This window comes from Petaurus breviceps, unplaced genomic scaffold (genome assembly GCF_028583685.1).
Source record: "Petaurus breviceps papuanus isolate PSGF00001 unplaced genomic scaffold, PetGlider_PUasm1.0 90407, whole genome shotgun sequence".
Classification (NCBI taxonomy): Eukaryota; Metazoa; Chordata; class Mammalia; order Diprotodontia; family Petauridae; genus Petaurus; species Petaurus breviceps.
In genome coordinates this window covers 1299451-1316172 of record NW_027187241.1, presented here as the reverse complement: position 1 = coordinate 1316172, position 16722 = coordinate 1299451, and the positions used below count along the sequence as shown (strand labels likewise).

The 16722-nt window shown below is 41.7% G+C and overlaps 1 protein-coding gene across 3 annotated transcripts in view; it reads left to right on the top strand.

Annotated features, from left to right (window-relative positions):
• Nucleotides 1-5649: 5649 nt before the first annotated feature.
• The window catches only part of LOC138177412 (small ribosomal subunit protein eS17-like), a 104279-nt gene continuing 93206 nt past the window's right edge, over nt 5650-16722 (top strand). For 2 of the 3 annotated variants that reach the window (XR_011172492.1, XR_011172491.1), the window contains exons 1-2: nt 5650-5814; nt 7410-7635. The gene's annotated coding sequence lies outside the window, so the exon portion shown is untranslated. The remainder of the gene's footprint in view (nt 5815-7409; nt 7636-16722) is intronic. The other variant, XM_069108594.1, reaches the window with a different exon arrangement.

Here is a 16722-nt window from a genome sequence, read left to right as displayed (position 1 = left end):
GCTGTCAGAACATGATGACTTGACCGCCCAGTTTATTTACTGTTGGGCTGGTCAAACAGAGTGCTTCTCAGGGGACTTCTGATGGTTCTTCTGAACTTTGGAAGCCCACAAGGTGATGTTTTAGTCAGTTCCATGTCCATATTCACCGCAGATCAAGAAAGAAGAAACACAAGAAGAAATAGAAGTAGAGTTGCCATGTGGTCATGGCCACAAGGTGGCTTGGGTGAGGAGATAAGGCAGCTGACTGCTGCTACCTCTCTCCCCTCCTGGAATCTCTTATCAGTTCTTCCTTCCAACTTTCAACTTGTCATGCTGTTTGTTGTCATGCAGCCAAGTAAGAGGGCTTTTATCACCAACAATAAGCCAGCAAGAAATAGCGGGCACTTGTACCTGTTCTGAATTGGGGAGCAGGGCCTGTCCCCTTATGCATTTCCAGAGTCTCAGAAGCCTCCACATGATACGCAGTAGGCAGAGAACACAGAACACTGCATATACTCCAAGGACTGGCTGCCGCTGGCTAGTCTCCCCATTACATGGCTATGAAAGCAAAATGCTTTTATAAGGAGGGCTGAGGGGCAGGGGAGAATCTTACTAACTTCAGGGATCTAAAAGTGCCTCAGGGATCTTTTCTTGACCCTATGCCATTATTTCGGAAGCAACTTGGATAAAGACATAGGTGGAATGTGTAGCAAATTTGCAGATAATACAAGCTGGGAAGTACATCTAACATGCTGGATAATGGTCTGGATTCAAAAAGATTTTGACAGGCTAGAACATTGTTCTGATTCTACTAAGATGAAATTTAATCAGGATAAATATAAAGTCTTACACTCTGATACTGAAAACTCAGCTTAACAAGTACAAGCTGGGGGAAGGAAGATGTACCTAGTCAGCAGTTCCTCAGAAAATGATCCAGGGATTTTTATGGACTGCAAATCCACTCTGAGTCAACAGGGTGGTGTGGCAACCAAAAAATCTAAATTGATCAGGCACACGGAATCACAAGGAATTCTTGTTCAGATATGAGTCCCTTTTAGCTCCCGAGAGTCTGTGATGCATGGATGCTTTCAAAACCCACCTCAGCAAAATAAATGATAAGAAAGAACCACTCACCTTCTATGTGCTCAGGAGACTTGTGCACTCTCCTATAGGATACCACTCCACCAGTAGGGGAGAGAATTTGTACCGAGAACAGGTGTGGCTTCAGACTTGACAGGAGATAGGGTACTTACACAGGGAAGAAGTCACACACAGAGATCATGTTTGTCTAGCAGAATCAGCCAGTGCACAACTGGTGCTTACCACTCTACATTTGGGGCAGCCTGGGGGTACCTTGGTTAGAGCACCAGGCCTGGAGTCAGGAAGATTCATCTTCCTGAGTTCAAATCCAGCCTCAGACGCTTACTAGATGTGCAATCCTGGATTAGTCACTTAACCCTGTTTGCCTCAGTTTCCTTATCTGTAAAATAGCTGGAGAAGGAAATGACAAACCACTCCAGTATCTCTGCCAAGAAAATCCCAAACAACCCCACACAAGAGTCAGACATGACTGAAAAATGACTAAACAATAACTAAAACTCTACGCCAAGAACTGTTAACCCAATCAGTAAACAAACATTTATCAAGCACCTGTTACTTATACATATATGTATCTATATCTATCTATCTATCTGTCTGTCTGTCTAACTGTAGGGGTAGTGGTTGGGGTGGTGGTGGTGGATGGGTATGGGAAGGAAAAGTAGAAAAAAACCATTCCCTGCTTTCAAGGAGTGTGCTTTTTAATGGGAGGTACAGCTTGCAGATAACTAGATACACACAAGATAAATACAGGGCAGATGGAAGGTAATTTGAGAGAAGGGTCTAGCAGCTGGGGGGATTGTGACAGACCTCTTACTGAGACCTGAGCTTGGTTTCGAAGGAAGTAAGGGTAAACAGGAGGCTTATATAATGGGGAGAGCCAGTTTAAAAGCACCAGTCATTGGTCAGCCCGTGGTCATGTCCATGGATGGGGTATGATTTATGGGTCCTCTGCTGCCACCTTCTGGCCTTCTGTTGACTTTCAGCCACTACACAGCCTCTTCCCTAGAGAAATCAGTACTAGCCTTTAACTCAGCCCCTAATGCTATTTTGGCTCTCTTGTGATTAAGACCTGGGCAGCCAGAGAAACCCATAAGCACTGGAGACCTTTCAGATTCTTTCATTTGTGCCTGAATTGCCACTCTCTGAGTTGAATCTACTCTGACTTTTTTCAGGCTTTTTCCTTTCTCTCAGTGGTTCACACAGTCCAAGCTTCCTTTAAGCAAGACTCTTAGAATGAACTGGGTGTGCCTGGCAATCTTTGTCCTACGTTCCTGCCAGCAGTGAAGTCACCATGCTTTCTAGCAGGTGATAGAGCTCTGAACATCCCTTGCCTGAGATACAGTTGTGATGCTTAAAAATTTCAAGAGACATAGTTTCTGGGCAATTAGTCATTTTATTAATAATGCTATTAATAATTATTAATCAAAGGGTCAGGGACACTCTCAAATGTGTCTAGTCTACCAACTATGGTGGTAGGCTCACAGTTAAATGCCCTTGGACACACAGGTGTCCCTAAGGGTGGTAATCAACTCTGACTGGTTAATTAATGAGAGAATGACTATTATAAGAGAGGTGGGTCTATTCTAATGAGGGAATGGTGGATGTAACTCTGATTATGCCATTTTCTTCTAAATTGTTCATCCTTGGGCAGTCTAATCAAATAATTTAACCTCCCACCCCCAAATCTTGGTAGATACAATGGGCTTCCCCACCTTAGATTAAATTCTTTGTGAGGTTGAGTGTGGTCTGACCAAGATGGAGGAGAGTTCATTCAAACTCCTTATCAACAATGTCCTTCACTGAACAACCTACAGGCTTCTGAAAAAAAAAATCTTGGTCCTAATTCAATAATTGGTTATTGATATGAGAGAGAAATAACCATTTTCTTCACAGTTTGGGGACATTAGAGCTCATCAATTCCAACCCTACTCATTTGTCATATTAGGAAACGGGCACTGAGTGGTTTTGATTTATCAAAGTTTGCCTCATGGCAAGTCTGGAATTTGAACTTGACTCTAAATCCAATATTATTTCACTGTCCCAGACAGCTGCTCTATTTTGCATAATTTTTTATGTTGGTGTTTATTCAAATTATTAAAAAAAAAGGCAGTCCTTTGTGCTTCTGTATTACAGTGATTTATTGAAAGAGGACTTTAGGGAAGACAGTCAGGCCCACTGAGAGAAAACCCTAAATGGCAGGATTAATTGGGCCTCCACTGTCTTTTCCTTCCCTGGGAGAAAGAACTGACTGTAAACCTGGGAAGAGAGAAGACTCTGAGGAGGGTTAACCTAGTCAGGCTTCTTTATTTACTGCAAAATATCCCCTCTCCCCAGTGTGGTTTCCCTCTGGTGAATGTTTCAGAATGAAAGATGAGGGAGTAATTTTATCCTGTCCTCAGGGACACAGGAGGCTCCCAGCAATAAAGGGCTTTCAGCTTCTAATGGGAAACCCAGGAAAAGGGGGTGTCTCCAGAACAGCTGTGCCCCATTTTGTCCAAGGAATGACTTGTCCTAGGCATAGACAGAGGGCAGATGGGCTTTCTAGGACTGGGAGGAATTCGACAGAGCAAGGGGTGGAGGGAAGATATTGGAGATAAAGTGGGAGCGAAAGCACGCATGTGGAGGGCGTGTCACAGAGGCAGCAAGTTCCCCATTTGGGCTGGACTATAGCATACTTGGAGAAGAGCATACAATACAAGGTTGTGCCAGATCGTGGAGGTCCAGGAGTACAGGGCTAAGTAGTTTGGACTCTAGGGGCAATTGGGTGGTGCCATAATTCATAGAGTGCTGGGCCTGGACTCAGGAAGACTCATCTTACTGAATTCACATCTGGCCTCACACTCTTACTGGCTGTGTGACCCTGGGCAAGGCATGTCACCCTGCTTGCCTCAGTTTCCTTATCTGTAAAATGAGCTGGAGGAGGAAATGGCAAACCACTCCTGGATCTGTGCCAAGAAAACCCCAAATGGAGTCACAGAGGGTTGGACACGCCTGAAAATGACTGAACAACAACAAAATAATGACAAATGATGCTTGTAATAAGCTCCAAGCTCGCTCACCATGAAAAGCACTTAATAGGTATCAAGGCTGGTAATAAATGCTGAGGATATTGCTTGAGAAAAAATTTAAGTCCATAGTTTGTTGAGCTCTTCATTTTCCTCCTCCCCTTGACTCTCCAGTGGACCCTAGAAAGCTTCCCCAAATCTCTGTACCTTTTAGGTTGTAATCCTTTACAAGCCACGGTTTTGAGAACCTCTACCAGTGTTTTTACATTTATTACTAGCTGTGTGACCCTGGGAAAGTCATTTAACCTATGTTTGTCTCAGTTTCTTCATCTCACCTACCTCCCAGGGTTGTTGTGAGGCTCAAATGAGATAATAATTATATATAATATGTTATATATAATGCATTATATATAATATGTTATATATAATGCATTATATATTATATAAATATATTATATCTATGTATCCATGTATGTATGTATGCATGTGTGTGCATGTATGTATGTATGTATGTATCTATATCTCAGCCCAGTGCCTGGCACACAATAGGTGCTATATAAATGTTATTATTATCAATGCAACATTAATAATGTTAATAAATTAATTAAATAGAATTATTAACCTCAATAATAATAACCCTGATTTCTGCAGGCATGTCTGTTGGAGACACCCTTGAGGGGATTTCTGCGAATGCCCGGTTTGCTTAATGTGGAGCCTTGGGTGTCCCCTGACATAAGGGTGGGGATAGTCTCTTTGTATGGTCTCTAAGTCTTTAAAGCTGAGACTGAGCTGCTGTCTTTCTGCTGCCATCTTTTTGACAGTTTTTATCTGGTGCTTCCAGAAGTTGCCATGAACCGAAGTGGCAAGAGGCTTTCCTTCCCCTTGCTCTGAGAAACAATCCTGGCAGTGTTTTCTGTTCAGTGTTACTTGTCCTCCTTAGTTTCAGCCTTCAGGGGTGATCTCATGGGACCAGGAGTCTGAGCCCCATGACCTTGAAGCCCAGATGGCAGGTGGGGTGATGCCAACCACTCAGCCTGGAATGGAAACTCTGAGAAATCAGAAGACCTGGGATATGAGCCAGAGGGGAATTGTGGAATGGGGGCTGTGCCCTATGGGAACTGAGCTAAACTATGAACCTAATCCCTTTCCCTTCCCCAGAGATCAACTGAGGTGGTACAATGTCAGAAGAGGATTATGTTCAATGAATCAATAAACAGTCATTAAACATCTACTATGTGCCAGGCACCCTGAGGAGAGTTTGGGATGCAAAAAGAGGCAAAAGACAGTCCTTGCCCTCAAGGAGCTTACAGACTAATGGAGGAGGCATCATGCAAACAGGCATATACAGAGCAGAGTATATATCGGATAAATAGGAAATAATTAACAAAGGGAAAGCAGTAGAATTAGAAGGGGTTAGAGAAGGCTTTCAGCAAAAGATGAGATTTTAGTTGGGACCTAAAGGAAGCTAGCAAAGGCAGCAGGAAGCCCCCACTTACACCCCGGTGGGGTGGGGCAGAGAATTTCAGGCATGGGAGACAACTGGTAAAAATGACCAGAACCAAAAATGGAGTGTTTGTGGAGCAGCTGGGAGGTTAGTGCCATTGGATCTAAGAATATGTGTTAGGGAATAAGGCATAAGAAGACCGGAAAGTAGGAGGGGACTAGGTTGTGAAAGGTTTTGAATATCACACAGGAGGCAATAGAAAGTCACTGGAATTCATTGATTAAGGTGTGTGTGTGTGTGTGTGTGTGTGTGTGTGTGTGTGTGTGTGTGATATGATCAGATCTGTGCTTAAGAAAAATCACTTCAGTGTTGAGGGAGTAAGTTTGTATATTTATGATTATACCTTTTGAAATCAATATTCTATGTACAGCTAATTTGACTGTTCATGGTTACTGGAACTGGGGTGCAGTGAATGCCCCCTATACTTGGGGGAACAATACTGGTGGGAGCAGGAGCCTTAGGCAGAGAGCCTAGACTGGGGGGTGGGAAACCTGAGGCCTTAAGGCTACATGTGACCCTCTAGGTCCTCAAGTGAGACCCTTTGAATTCAAACTTCACAGACAAAGGGGTACACTTGAGGACTTAGAGGGACACATGTGTCCTCAAGGCCACAGGTTCCCCATCCCTGCTTGGACACGTCTCCAACCCATTGAGGGTAGTGATAAGTCCTGTGTAAGTATTAAGGTTAAATTTAATGTGAGGGATCTGGAACCTCTAGATTGCTACTGTCTAGTAGAAATGTTCATTTTTTTTTTGCATTTAAGCAGACCTAGACTGCTTACATTTTGTGAGAGCACTCTACAGCTGTGTATGGGGAAAGTGCCTAGGACTCTAATCCGTAAGTGCTTGTCCTTGGCTAAATGAGCCTACTTATCTTATTGTCCTGATGGGTAAGTTTGTAATTCCATTTGGTTTGCCCTGATGGTAGCAAGGACCCATAGGGGAATTTTATGAGTCCTTTGGGATAAGGGACTCAGAAGAAATCGCCTGGAATTCTATGGGGATCACCTATGCTAGAGAGATCCCTAGGGAATTTTAGTGTGCCTTGTGTAGAAAGTGACACTTTTCATGGATTTTTCAGTTATATGGCCTGATTCACTGAGGGAATCATTGGAAGACTTTCTACCCAGTACAGTTTTCTATTTGAGAAAGGGGCAATGACCAGGTCCCGGAATCCTGTAAGGAGAGCTCCTTGTGACTTGGGAAGCTCAATGTGGAATCAGATTCAAGCTGAAAGCCAAGTTTTCTTTTTCTTGGCTCTTTCTTTTGCTTGTGGGTCAAGAAAGGTCATATAAGGCTAAGCAAGCAGAGATATTGGGTAAACTTTGTCAAATGCTTCTTATTTTGTTACTTTATTTTGAGGAACTTCATGAATTTCTAATGTGAATTTGTTGTGTGAATTTTCAAAATTTGTATTTAGAGATAATTGTGATTTTCATTTGTACATGGGGGATTGCGTATAATAAAGTAACCTTGTCTGTTTGGACTTTATTGTATGGTACTGGGGAAGTAAGTGAAAGGATTTTGCTTATACCTCCCTCAGAGACCACAGAGAACTGTCCTGAATTTGAGATGAGGACTGAGCTTAAACAAATTAAAATTAATACGTTAATTTTAATTAATAATATATTAATAATATATAATTTATACATATATTCCCCCTTGCCTATTTTCTGGGAATGGCGACTTTCAAAAAAAGAGAAATGTATAACCTGGGCTTCTCTGGACAAGCTTAGTTCTCCTAACATGGAGATACCCTTGCATGCCTTTTGAGCATGCCTAGTTTGCTTAATATGGAACACCCTGTGTCCCCTACCTAGTGTGTGGAAGTAGCTTGCTTTGATTGGCTACCTGCCTTTAAAACTGGTAAGACTGAGCTGCAACTGATGAACCTGAAGTATATTAGACCACTCCCTATAACTGAGGAAGCTCCGTTGATGCTGGTGGAGGTTGGACTGGAGCCATTGCAGATACTCTCTTAAGTGGAGAACCTGGATGGAGAAGTGAAGTGTAACTTACCTGGTCTTCAAGCAACGGGGGACACAGGTTAGTCTGTTACTTTATTATTAGCCAGGGTAAATGGTTTGAAGCAAAATGTTGAATGAACATGTAGTAGTGAAATAACACATTTCCCCATAAATCTGGACCTCTCCCTAGTCAGTTTGTGAACCTTTACCTGAATTCACGTTCGATCTATTTCAAGAGGTAACGTTCCAATGTCCAATGGCTTCCAATGGCTGGGCAATATGCATTTATAAAGTGTTTACTACGTGTTCAGCTAGAGGTACAATGCAAAAAGAAAAGCAGTCTGTTTCCCCATGCAGCTTGTATTCTAATGGGGGGAGACAACACACAAAAAAGAAAGGTTGCATGAAGGTACCAGGATGATGATGATGATGATAATGAAGGTGATGAAATATCATTTCTATAATACTTTAAACTTTGCAAAATGCTTTACAAATATTATCTCATTATATCCTCACAACAGCCCTGGGAAGTAGTTGATATTATTATCCCTATTTTACAGATGAAGGAGTTGAGGCAGACAGAGGTTAAGTGACTTAGGATCACAAGTTAACAACAACAATAGCTAATATTTATGTAGCACTTAATACGGACCAGACCCTGTGCTAAACTCTTTATGGTTAACTCATTATATCTTCACAATAACCCTGGGAGGTAAGGGCTATTATGATTTCCATTTTATGGGTGAGGAAACTAAGGCAAACAGGGATTAAGTGACTTTCACAGGATCACACAGCTAGTAAGTGTCAGAGGGTCCATTTGAGCTCAGGCCTTCCTGTCTCCAGGACCAGTCCTCTCTCTACTGGGCCTACCTAGCTACTCTAATATTTGGGTGTATATGGTTATAAATTGTTCTTTTGAGAATGTAATGTGGAGGGTGGTTGTGGTGATTATACATCTTGTATTTTCCAGTACAGTTTCAAGAAAAGAGTATGCTTTAAATGAGACTGAAGATAACCTTTGGCAGATCATTGTAGATGTGGGAGAACTAGCAAAATACTTGGACAAATGATATGAAATGTCCTTTTCTTTAGGGAGCTGTTGTTTGTTTAATAGAATGAAATATTACAATTGGCTTCAGCAGAGATTAAATGATGCTGAATTGCAGAGACTGTAGATACACACTTCTGCCTGTAGTCAATTCAGAACTAAGCTACAGCAGCTAGATACAGTCTACCTTCAGAACTTGGAGAACAGTTATTTAAAAATTTTTTTTTCTTTTTGGAGGGCAACTGGGGTGAAGTGACTTGCCCAACGTTACATGGCTAGTTTTTGTGTTAAGTGTCTGAGGCCGGATTTGAACTCAGGTCCTCCTGACTCCAGGGCCAGTGCTCTGCCTACTGCATCACCTAGCCGCCCCCTCCCCCAAATTTTTTAAGATGACTTCGGAGGTCCCTTCTAGCACTCACTATGCCTGTGACCCTCTGAGAATCTCATCAGATATTTTTTGCTGAAAATTCACATTGTTGACTAATATTGAGCTTTACAGTTCTCTAAATGGCCCAATTCCTTTATTTCAGAACTGTTGGTTAGCCATATCTCACCCATCCTCTGCCTGTAACATAAAAAACAAACAAACCCTCAAATGTAAACCATGACATATTCACTTGCCAATTTCATCTCGTTAGTTTCAGTTGATCACTTTAGTCTGTTTAGCTCTTTGGGGATTCCAACTTATTTAATTAGTGTTGGACATTTCTCCTAGTCTGTGTAATATGTAATTTTGATAAACATTTCATCTTTGCCTTCCTCTAAATTAGGGGAGCTGGACAGTCCTTAAGCTAAGAATGGTTTTTACGTTTTAAAATACAATAAAACTTTATTTAGCTTTTGGGCCATATACAATAAGTTAGTGGACTGGATTTGACCCATGGGCAGTAGTTTGCTGAATCCTGATCTAAATTGCTGATGCAATGTTGAAAAACAAAAGGTCAAGGACAGATTTCTCAAGCATTCTACTAGAAACCTCACTCTGGGTTTGTATGGACTCATTTAACACTATATTCTTTGGATCTGGTCACTCAATCAGTTTTGAAGCCCCTTAGAATATAGCCCCCTCCATAAGGAGATCTGTGGTGCCTTGGAAAGAAATGTAGGGTTTGGAATGAGAGGACCTAGGTTTGAATCTTAGCTCTGTCATTTACTACCTGTGTGACTTTGGGCCAATCACTTAACTTCAGTGTGACTCAGTTTCCTTATCTGTACAATGGAGTTAGACTGATCTTGAGACCCCTAAATATGTGATTCATCCAATTCAGATTTCTCTCTACTATGTCTTTCCTTGTATTATTTTATAGCTTTTTCTCATGACTAATGGACAGACTGGCCAATGAGGACCTAATTCTTAGAGCATGTTCAGATTTGCCCTACCCTCATGGGTTATACAGAGACAGCACAAAATATTATCTGCCTGGTTCCAATTTAATGCAAGGAACTTTGTAAGCTTATATTGAACCGTATGTGATGGAGGGGCTGGTATATGTGATGATGAAAAGTCTTCTAGAAGAATTGATGAGTGGACATACAAAAGGAAAATGTGGACATACAAAAAGGATGATGTGCCTCTCTTGGCTTCTTGTTCTGGGTGGCAAATGAGGCAAGGAACAATGTGAATTACTGGTTGGATGAGTGGCAGTTGACTATATGCCTCCACTTGGCTGCCATGTGAATGTGAGCATATGGCGCCTTGATTTATATTATGTTTATTCCTTTCTGATCTTAGGTGAATAAATATTCTGAGAGGGGTGTCCTATGAAATCAGATGAGTTTGGGACGTCAAGAGGCCTCTTTAGAAGCCCTCCTAGCAACTAGAGGTAGCAGCGGTGACTAGCAGAGTATTGATAGCTGATGACAAAGACATGGATATCAAAAGATAGCCAAGGATGTCAGTAGCTCCAGGGACCTTGATTTCTTGTGACAGACAGAAGTATTGTCTATGGACTCTAGAAATTGTCAGAGCTCAGGAGAGAGCTGCTTCTAAGGGGAAACTCATGATGGCTCTATGAAGGGGGAAGGGGGCTTCCAGTGGTTAGTTGCATCCTTCCTTACTATGTTGGGGTCAAGGTACAGCATGTCTGACTGTGTCTGATTGGACCAATGCAAGCTTGAAAGGTTCTACCACTGGTCAGGCATGAATAGTTTATAGGACCATTTGGGAGGAAGATGTCTCTAAATTTGTGCATTTCATGTTTTTTTTGAGCTATTGCAATTCTGCTTTGCTCATAGAGCACAGAGCCTTCTTTGATGTGGGCACACCATACTGTACATTCCTTTGCCAGCATCTCACAATCAATTCCAAAGTTCTTCAGAGAGACCTTGAGAGTATCCTTGTATGGCTTCTTCTGATTACCATGTGAATGCTTGCCCTGTGTGAGTTCTCTATAAAATAGTCTTTTTGGCAAGCAAACATTTTGCATTTGAATAATGTGGCCAGTCCATTGGAATTGTGCTCTCTCAAGCAGAGTTTGAATGCTTGGCAGTTTAGTTCAAGTAAGGACTTCAGTATCTGGTATCTTATTCTCCCAGGTGATCTTCAGAATCTTTCTAAGACAATTCAAAAAAAGTGATTCAATATCCTGGCAAGGTGCTGGTAGACTGTCCAGGTTTCACATACAACAATGAGGACAGCTCTGTAGACTGTCAGTAGTTTGGTAGTCAGTCTAATACCTCTTCTTTCCTATACTTTCTTTTGGAGCCTCCCAAACACTGATCTATCTCTGGCAATGTGTGTGTCAACCTCATCATCTATGTGTACATCCCTGGAAAGTATGCTGCCAAGGTAAGTGAACTTATCCATAGTATTAAAAATTTCTTCTTTTAGTTTGGTAGTTCCATGTATAAATGGTTTGTTGCTGGTTGGTACAGAACCTCTGTTTTCTTAATTTTTAGACTGAAATTAGCCAAGCAGCAGAGAATTAACTCATATTCTGTTGCATCTCAGCTTCACAGCCTGCATCGAGTGCACAATCATCCGCGAACAAAAAGTCACACATGAACTCTCCCTCTACTTTAGTCTTGGTTTGTAGCTTTTTCAAGTTAAAAAAATTTACCTTCAGTGCAGTGGCTGTTTTTGATGTTATTTTCATTCTTGTTGAAGACATCTGACAATATCACAGAAAACATCACGCCAAAAATCATGAGAGCAAGTACACAGACCTGCTTCCCTCCACTGGTGACTGGGAAAGCTCAAGAGCATTATCCAGAATTTGTGCAAGCATGCCATCATGCAACTTACTATATTTGGACAAGTCACTTGGAGTTGTCAGGCAGCAAACACAATATCTATCACTTCTTGGCCCTTTCTGAAGCTACATTGGCTCTCAAGTAGGTCACCATCTTCCAGGTGACTTATTTCCTTTTTTTCTTTTAAAAAGATGACCAACAGAGGCATTCTTGAACTCCTGGATGATAACCTGGAAATTTCAGTTAGCTTTTGTGTGAGCAGTGGACCCTCTGCTTTGTAGATCTCAGCTAGAATAGAATCAGCACCACATTCTTTGCTGCAGGAGAGGAGCCTAAAGGGGATTCAAAACCTCTTCTTCATTTGTAAGTTCAGCTATAGGGGGGTTGACTTAAACCTGATGTAGATAGGATCAGTGACTTTAGCACTAATTGATGATGGTCTGTTGAGAACGCTATGGAAATGTTCAGCCCAGCTCCTCAGGATCATGTCCTTATCACTAATCAATGTGGCTCCATCAGCACTGAGGAATTGAGATGCACTATAGGTCTTTGACCCATAGCCTTCAGGGCATCATAAAAGTGCTTTGAATTTTACTATCAGTATAAAACTGAATTTCATATGCTTTCTTACTGGGGCAAGAATCTTGCATCTCTCTAAGCTTCATACTTTGCTTCTTGTGGAGTTAGATGCTACCTTGTTAGAGTTCGATGGACTATCCTACTGGTAAACTGTGGAATTCTTGTTTTTTGTTTGGCAGCTTCTGAATTTCCCCATCATTTCTGTCAAACTGATCTTGATGTTTGAGAGTGTTCTAGCCCAGATGAGTAAATGCAATGCTGTACACCAGGTCTCTCAAAGCTGACTACTCCTTTTCTTTTCTTTTAAAAATATTTTTATTTAAAGTTTTTTAGTTCCAAATTTTGTCCCTCCCTCCTCTATGACACAATATGCAGATATAGGTTATATGTGTGCAATCATGTAAAACATTTTTGTATTAGTCATTTTGTACAAGAAGACTCAAATAAAAAGAGTGAAAGATAGCATGCTTTAGTCTGTATTCAATCAATATCTGTTCTTTCTCTGCATCATTAGTCCTTTGGAATTGTCTTGGATCAATGTATTACTGAGAAGAGCTAAGTCATTCACAATTCTTCATTGAACAATCTTGCTGTGTGCAACATTCTCTTGGTTCTGTTCATTTCACTATGCATCAGTTCATTTAATCTTTCCAGGTTTTTCCAGTAACGATACTGCTTGTCATTTCTTACTGCATTATAATCATGTACCACAACTTGTTTAGCCATTCCTCAATCGATGGGCATTCTTCTGATTTCCATTTCTTAGCTACCACAAAAAGAGCTGCTATAAATGTTTTTGTACAAATAAATCCTCCCCCCCTGACCCTTTATTTGATGTCTTTGGGATATAGACCTAGCAGGCCCACTCCTTTTCTGGTCCACTGTTGCCAACCATGTTTTGGCTCAGCTTTCCCTCCAAGTTAGCAACAAATTGCCCCAGCCCAGAGAAGTGCTTTAATCTGTTGACACCAAGTCTTCTGGTACTCATCTTGCTTGGGACGATCACTTATGTTGAATATGAATATTTAGCTTGGAGAGGATAAGTCAGTCCAGCACTCTGCATCACAACATTGCTTTTGTCACTCTCACTTCCTGTTTCTTCTCCGTATTACATCAGTCTATCAAATGCCAGTGTTTGCTTCAAGGGTACGTCCATGAAGTTTTATTGAATTTAGGTAAACAGAAGACAGTGTTGGTGATGAGAAAGTCATGAGACACACAAGCCTTCAGTAGTAAGTGACCCTTGCTATTATGGTTTCTGACTCCATTTCTCCCAAGGGCTCCCTGCCATTTCTGATAGCCTGTGCCTATTCTGGTGTTAAAAACACCCAGAATTACAAGCCTGTCTTTTTCAGCACATTGATGTTGAGGGTCTCCAGGTCTTCATAAAATTTTTCTTCGACCTCATGAGGGTATAGTGCTTTCCTGCAAGTAGCAATCAAATTGTCATGAGCCTGTTATTCACTCCTTTGTGGAGGCATGCAACCTTTCTGACTAGATTAGTTTTGATTGCAAAACCTAGGCCAGCTTCATGATACTTCCCATTGCAGTGGCCACTCCAGAAAAAGGCCAGCTCCAACAGCAGTAAGCTGGCCTTTGTTTGTCAACCTTGTTTCTCTCGGGGCTGGTATTTAGATGTGATACCTGCTAAATTCTCTCACAAAAAAATCTGTCTTTCAGGTCAACTGGATTTTCTGTGGTCCATAAGTATACACACACTCCATGTGAGTGGAATCATCTTTGCAAAAGTTTTCATATTTTTTGTGTGTGTTTTATCCACAACATAGGATTGTCACCTGACACAGTAAACAGACTAAGGTTGGACGAAGCAGATAATTTTTAGGGCACCTTTTCCAGCCCCTTCTTCACACCAGGAGGCAAGCAGTATGATTCCTAAAGGTTGCTCAGACACTGGGGGCTACCAATCCCACTGTTGCTTCCAGTGAGAGGATGATTCTGTGGCCTGGGTTGCCTGTGTGTAGGGTTGTGACTACGGTTCCCAGTGTATCCACATCTGCTTTGTCACTTTCCTGTTGCTGCAGGATTTTGAGGTAGGTAAAAGTGGTAAAATGGTATGGGCAATGTCTAGGACTGGTGCCTACATTGGGTTTAAATGAGGCAGAGTTGTGCTTTTGGCCTCACCTTCTCTTCAAGTCATCAGTGTCCAGTGGCAAGACAAAAGTCAAGGTGGTGGTTTGGGATTCAGGGGATGACCTTAGCATCTTTAATGTCTAACTAAGCTCTAAGCGCTCCACATGCCTGCTTCAACTGCCTTTGTGGCTGTTGGAACAAATTGTTCTCATGCATCCATTCTGTTGGGGGAAGTTTTCACCTGTTTGGGGTTGACAGCTTCTTAACCTACCCATGGGTTGGAGACCTGTTGGTTACTCTCAATCTGGTTTAGCCCATCTGGGGAAACATTTACTGGGGTGTGGCCACTGTGCATGTTATAAGCCAAAGATGAGAGTTGGGTGAATTGGGTGGACACCAATGGTGGATAAGCAGCCCTCACACCAGAGAAACTAGTCTTCCCTGAACACCCCTACTCCCTGTGAGCTTTAGCCATAACCAAGAGCTTTGGCCACACATAGATATATTACGTATGTCTCCTCTGGTTTATTTTCTAGCATATGGATCTTGTTTGGTTTCTTTGTGGTCATTATTAGAGATGTTTTGACTAACTCTAACCAACTTTTACTTGAGAGTGGGCCAAGTTACCTTGCCCAGTTGTAACCTACATCTGCTCTCATTCCTCTGGATTATCCCCAGAACTTTACACAGAATAGTTGCCTTTCCAGAATCCAGTTGGTCAATGCAAGTGGGATTTAGGGAAGTGGTCAAGAAGGGGGAGAGGAATACCACATGTGGAAAGGGGTTGTTATCTGATCATTGACAATGTAAACTGACTGAGAGTAACTACCTCTCTTAGCAATTAGTCTGGTCCTGAGTGCCTAAAAGATAAATGCTCATTGAAAAGAATGGATCTATGCTAGTATAGAGTACACTTTAGGATTTGCATCAAAGAATATTTTTCTAGTAGTAGACAGGGTGGGGTATGAAGTTTGTTTTTCACAGGAAGAGCTTAAAAAGTTTGATATTGTTATGAATTTTAGCTCCCAAAAGCCTCTTAAAATTGTGGAAGAAGTCTGGACCTGGGTATGGGGAGAACTTGACTCTCTCTAGTCTCAGCTTTGTTAGACAAATCACTTCACTAATTTGGGCCTCAGTTTCCTCAAGAGTAAAATGAAGTGATGGTACCAACACACCCCTGGACGCACCCCATCGATCACGTGCATCTTGCCAGCATTGGACAGTCCCATTGTTTGCATCTCCACATTTCCCCAGTAAGGCAGCAGGGGGCAGACGAAGACCGTCTTTCAGTGGTCCTATGTGTTGGTCCCAGACTTGAAAATGTGAACAGGAGGTCACAGTGACACCCATACCTACTGCCATTATATTTTTGTTTGGGCTTGGGGATTTCTGTGATCACAAAGTTCAGGTAAACCAGGCTGTAGGTATATTTCACCTTTTAGGAATGATGGTTTCCTGAAAAGTTGCTCATTAAGCTGATATGTGAAGGATTTTTTATCTGAACCCTCTTATAGCCTGAAAGTTGTTTTTGTTAATCAAACAATCAGTTCCTTAATTGGTCTTTCCTATAAATCTAGATAAGGATTTCTCATGTTCACCTAAGTTGAAGCACACCTTTGTGGAAAAGTTGGCCCTTCAGCTGGGCCTTGAAGGGTGGGTAGAATTTGAAAATGTGGAAAGTGAGACTTCATCCTAAGTATAAGGAGCACTGGGAAGATAAATGGAAGCTGGAATGGGCACAGCATTGACATGGAAAAGTAAGCCAGCAACATGTTAGATGGAACAAAGCACCAGCATTGGCTGCTGGGTAGGATAAGGGAAGAGAAACAAGTACAACATTCTAGTCAGGGGGAAGATTGACCCAATTATAGAGGCAGCTAGGCGGGTGCCATAGTGATGGTCCTGGAGTCAGGAAGACCTGAATTCAAATCTGACCTTGGACACTTACTCACTGTGTGACCCTGAGCAAGTCACTTAACCTCTGCCTGCCTGAATTTCCTTACTTTAAAAAATGGGAATGATAGCACCTACCTCCCAGGGTTGTTGTGAGGATCAAATGAGATATTTGTAAAGCATGTATGTAGCACAGTGCCTGGGATATAGTGGGCTCTATTTAAATGCTAACTTATCTCCTTTATTTGTTTTCTTATACACTCACTGCATAGGTGCATCTGTCTTTCATTTACCATTCTAGTTGTATGTCCTTGGGCAAGTCAATAAACTTCCTTGAATCATGGTTTACCTGGGAAATAGGGA